Source organism: Miniopterus schreibersii, assembly GCF_964146895.1.
Source record: "Miniopterus schreibersii genome assembly, chromosome: X".
Taxonomy (NCBI): Eukaryota; Metazoa; Chordata; class Mammalia; order Chiroptera; family Miniopteridae; genus Miniopterus; species Miniopterus schreibersii.
In genome coordinates this window covers 59,963,315-59,969,141 of record NC_138104.1, presented here as the reverse complement: position 1 = coordinate 59,969,141, position 5,827 = coordinate 59,963,315, and positions in this window count along the sequence as shown.

Here is a 5,827-nt window from a genome sequence, read left to right as displayed (position 1 = left end):
TCTCATCATTGATGTTTCTATCTCTCTCCCTCTCCTTTCCTCTCTCTGAAATCAATAAAGATTTTTTTTTTTAAGTCACTTATTCTATTCTTTATCTCTTTTTTCACGTTTTCACTAAGGTCCTCGATCTTATCATCTAGTGTCTTCTTAAGTTCCTTGAACATCTTCATCATCCATACTCTGAACTCCGTTTCTGATCACTTGCTTAACTCCATCTCATCAGTCTTTTTTTAGCGATTTTTTCTTTTCTTTAATTTTGGGGTTGTTTCTTTGTCTCCCCATTTTGGTAGGTCTTAGTGTTTGTATCTATATATTAGATATATTTGCTGTCTCCCAGTCTTGTGGGATGGGATTTTGTCTTGTGGGTCCAGTGGAGCCCAAAGGTGTGTTTTCCTTATACTTCTGAGCTCTTTGCTCTAGGCATGTCCCTCTTGTGGGTGTCTCTTTTGTGGTTTTTTTATGTTCTCCTGTTGTGGTTGGGTCCAGATTGTCATTCATCAGTCCTTGGGAGGACCCTCCTCTCTGGTTGGCTAAATGTGTCTCAGCCCCAACCTCGTTGTGTAAGCTGTTGTATGGGTGTGGGCCACACAGGATAATACACAACTAAACTTCTAGGAAACAAGAGGTATCTTACAAAATATCTTGATAGTCACAATCAAAATAACCTACATGAAAATAGAACTGGGAGAGTGAAGGGACAACACACACACACAGAAAAATGCTTTAAAAAAGAGAGAAAGAAAAGTAACGCTTAGAGAGAGAGGGAAGTGTATATTATTAATACCGGTGAAAATTTAGAAAATAATAATAATAAACTAAAATGTAAAAAATAGAGAAGCTACTGGGCAATAACAGAAGCAGAGAAAAGATTCTTAAAGAAGGACCAGCAAAAAATTAAGGGAGAGAATAGGAATAGGATAGTAGTTGAAAATGAGAAAACAAAAATACAATAAAGAGAATAAGAGAAACTTACAATCAAACAAAAAGACAGGAAGACAGAAGGGAGGGTAACGAAAGAATATAGGAAAAGTAGAAAAAGAAAAATGAAAAAGCAAAAAAAAATTTATGCCAATGGATCGAGAGGAGAGAGAGAGATAAAGCCCAGGCAGGGAAGGAGTCTGGTAAGAGATTTGGAGAAAACTATAGAGGAAAGCAATAAACTTGGTTATAATGATAAAGTCCCAGTCGTTAAGCAGGGATATTAAGAATGCCTTGATATTAGAAGCAAGGATAAAACAAAACAAAGAAAATAACCAAAACAAAACTAAAAATAAGCTAAGCAAGACAAATTTCTTTTATAAAAAAGGACAAAAAAAATCAGTTAAAAAATATTTTTAAAAAATTTTTAAAAAAAATTATTATAAAATTTAAAAAAGAAGAAAAAACAAATTTTCTCCCCTTTTTCTTCTTCCTAAGGAAAAAAGAGAAAAAATAAGCAAACCCACAAACAAAAAACAAACAAACAAAAACCCCCAAAAACAAAAAACAAACAAAACGAAAACCAAACCAAACAAAAAAACACAAGAAAAAAAGGTAGTCAATCAGGTGAGTTTCTTCTGGGCAACTTATGTTGTCTGAGGGTCACTGTTGTGTGTGCTGATTTCAGTTCTCCTGGGAGGTGCTTGTGTATCAGCCAATGTGAGGAGCCGTCTAGGTTTGGCTCTGGTGTCCTTAGGTAGATGGTTGATCTGAGGCTCTCCGTGGACCACTTCCTCTTGTCAACTACTTTGCAACCTTGTAGTTGCCTGGTCTTACTCCAGAGTCTTCTGTAGAGTCTTTAGGGTGCAGGGTGGCTAGTGTAGCTCAGGGTATCAGTCCCATTAGGTGTGTCACTGTCAGGCGCTCACTCTGTGCTAGTTAGTCTCTGCTCCACAGCCAGTTCCTCAGTCCCTACCTTGTCCTCTGATTCTAGTTCCCCAGGCACTGGCCTGCTACAGTTTCAGATTGATTTCAGCCTGTTGCCTTTTCTGTATGGGCCGTTTCAGCAGCCCCGGCTCAGTGGGTTTGATTGAAAAACATTCTGGTGGGCCCTTTACCTGCCCTGCCCCCAATAGGGGTTTTCAGCGTTTCCTCCAGTTCCCAAACAACAATCCCTGAGAGTCTTATTCTTGTAATGTCCTCCTGTGAGCTGCTCTCCCTTCCCCCTCAGGAGTGTGCCCTGCGGGGGTGTCTGTGGCTTCAGTGAGCAGGACCTTCCCCTTTCCTGTTGGGGGTGGTGCTCCCGGGTGCAGGACAGGCAGGTGGGCTCTGCCCCTCCCTGCTCAGCTCTGGTTGGCTGGTGGCACCAGGCCCACCCCTCAGACCTTCTACTGCGCAGACCCCAATCCCAGCCTCCACTGGTCTGTCAGCGCAGTGCATGCAGGGAAGGTGGGAACCAGTTCCACAATCAAAGTCGCAAACGCACAAAACAACACAGGCAGAAAGTCTGCCCTGCAAGGTCCTGCTGCCTGCACATCAAGACACCCAGTGGGAGGGGAGCCAAAGTCACTCCACGCAGCTCCCCACACCGCTGGTCTCAGCAAAGCTGCTGGGGCGGCTTCACGGGCCACCATGGCGCCCCCTCTGGGCTGGTCACAGATCCCAGCCTCTCTGCACCAGGAGCTCAGGGTGGGAGGGCTCCTCCCCTCCCCCCGAGTCATGCAGATTCAGTGCTTTCTCTGGCTCAACACAATGTCCCACAGGGAGGCAGAGAGTCCCCATGTGCAGCTGCTCAGAGCAGTCCTCTGGTCCCTTACCACTCGGGTGCCACACACTTTGGGACACCCTTCCCTATGCTCGACACCCTGAGCATTAGACACCGGTCGCAGCCGCCACTAGAAGCTTTGTTTCGCTAGGAAGGCACTGTCCGCCATTAGAGACTTTGTTTCCTCAGAAGGCGCTGATCCCTCCCGAACTCACCACTCCCCTGGGCCCCTCTGCCCTGTGCGGGGGGCGCTCCTTCCCCTCTCATTGTTCCAGGTGTGAGATCCCCACTTTTGGAGGCCGGTCCGCAGTCCTGAGGGAAGGGAGCTTTGCAGCCTCCAAGCCTCCGGGCTTGGAACCCAGCACAGGCTTCACGGGGGACTCCCTGTTCCTACGCCCCTCCTTCTCTTACTGGACTCTGTGATGTTTCTTCAGTGCTCCCCACTCGCACTTTGTCCACTCAGGTATGTTTCTCTGGTTTTTCCAAGCTGGCTAAGTAGGATTTTAGGAGTAAATCGAGTCTGTGGCTGGGAGTGCAGGCGTTCTGCTGCTTCTCACAGAGCCATCTTCCTCAGGTTTTCTCTATTTTTAATTTTATTGTTTTTTGCTTATTTTATTATTTTTTCCTTCTACTTGTTTTTTTTTTTTTTCTTTTCTTAATTTCTTGTGGAGTTCATTGATTTGATATATTTTCTCTTTTCCAATGTAAGCATTTACTGCTATAAAGTTTCCTCTTAGCATTGCTTTAGCTGCATTATACAGATTTTGATATGTTGTATTTTCATTTTTCTTCAGTTCAGTGTTTTATGTATACATAACCTATCACCATGTACTGGTGTGAACATTTTACCACTTCAGGTAGAGTAGAAACCCTGCCTTTTTTCATGTCCCTCAACATTCGCCCATTTATAATTATTGTAAATATTTTTTCTACTTACATTGAGAATCACATCAGACATTGTTATAATTTTTGCTTTTTAAAAATAATTTTTGCTTTAACTCTCAAACATAGTTTAGAGAATTCAAGATGAAAAGGAAATGCCATTGTATTTGCTGATATGTTACTCTTTCATTTGTTCTTTCTTTTTCTCTGATATTCCAATATTTCTTCTTTTATCATATCTTTTACATTTTAAGAGCTCCCTTTAGTTGTTCTTGTAGGCCTGTTAGCAGAAAATTCGTTTCATTTTTCCTTCAGCTGAGATTGTCTTGGTTTACCCTTCATTCTTGCAGGATATTTTTGCTAGATGTAGAACTCTGGGTTGACAGTTCTTTTCTTTCAGATCTTGAAAATATTGTTTTACTTCCTATGCCTTGCATGGCTTCTAAAGAGAAATTCACTGTCATCTGAATTCCCCCCCCCCCCCATAAGTAATGTTTCATTTCTCTCTTGCCGCTTTCAAGATTTTTTTCTTTCTCTTTAGTTTCCAGAAATTAGACTAGATGTGTTTTGGTGTGGAATGTTTGTTTGTTTTTACTGTTTGGGGTTTGCTCAGCTTGTTGAATCTGTAAGTTTATATCTTTTGCCAAATTTGGAAGAGTTTTGGCCATTATTTCTTTGAGTAGGTTTTCAGCCCCACCTGCATTCTCCTCTCCTCTATGGCATGTGATTGCAATGACATAAATGTTGGATCTTTTGTTATAGAGTACCTGAGCATCTCTTCTTTTTTTCAGTGTATTTTCTCTCTGTTGTTCAGATTAAATGATTTTTATTGCTCTGTTCTTTCTGTTCTTTCCTCTGTCCTCACTATTGTTTGTAATCCCAACCATTGAGTTTCTTATTTCACTTTTATTTTTCCACTCAAAAGTTTTTGTTTGTTTCTTTTTTTATAACCTTTAATTCTTTGCTAAGACTTTCTATTTTTTAATTTGTTACAAGTATGTTTGTAATTCCTCTCCAAATTATTTTTATGATCACTGTTTTAAAATCATTGTCAGATGATTTTAATATCTGTGCCAACTCATTTTTGGCATCCTTTTTTTTTTTTTTTCTTTTCATTTAAGTTGAGGTTTTCCTGGATCTTTATATGACAGGTGACTTTTTATTGAAAACTGGACATTTTGTGATAGGACTCTGGGTCTTATTTAAATCTTCTGATTTAGCAGGAGTCCTCTAACACTGTGCCAGCAGAGGAAGAAAGATAGCACCTCCTTACTGCCAGGTTGAGGTGAAAATCCAGGTTTCCTACTCTTTCTCCTTTGATACCCCAGCGTGGGAAGGAGTGTTTCATTACTGCTAGGTAGATAATAGGATGTCAGGCTCCCCACTAGACCTCCACTAACAGTGGGAGCAGCGAAGGCCTTGTTACTGCCAGGCAGAGATAAATGTTCTGGCTCTCCACTAATTCTCTCTGATACCATCCCAGTCAGGGAAGAGGGAACAGGGCTGAGCATCTTGTTACAGCCTGGTGAGGGAGGAAGTCTAGGCTCCTCACTCAGCCTTTAGTGTCATGGGTGGAGGTGAAGTAATAGTTTTTACTATAGTGTGCCTGGTTGGAGTACAGTGGTTATTGTCTAAATGTTTTGTCTTGCTATACTGCCCCTTTTCTGGTCCTTTTGCTGAAAGAGAGCAGGCATTTGTTGGGGCTGTATTTGTTTGTTTTTGACTGTGACCATTAGTATTTCTATTTCCTGGCTTCTCTAGCACCCAACGAAATCACAGCCATATTGTTCCTTCAGTCCTGAGTTCCTTAGATGGTCTGCATTCTTTCCACCTTTTAGACACTTCTTATGTTTGTTTTATATATAATGTCCAGAGTTTTTAGGTGTACTTAGCAGGAGAAATCAGAAGAAATGTGTCTACTCCTCTCATCTGGAAGTAGAAGAACTCCTAAGCTATGAATCTGCTCTAGTTGGTTTTTACAAAAGGAAAGAGGAAGAGACAGGAAATGAATTACAATCCTCAACTCTCTAACTGTAATTAGTGAGTGATAAATAGCTTGTAACACCCAGAGTGTCTTGAGCATGAGATTGAGAAGGGCTGGACTCCAGTTATCAGAAAGGAGGATGCTGGAACAGTGATTTCATTTCAATATCTGCAGAAACAAACTCCCTTTTGCCTTCTAAAGTTGCTTCCAGCCTTTCCCCTTATCCATGTCTACTTCATTTCTGTTTGGGGACAGTCTTAAGGATGTGACCACAGAGA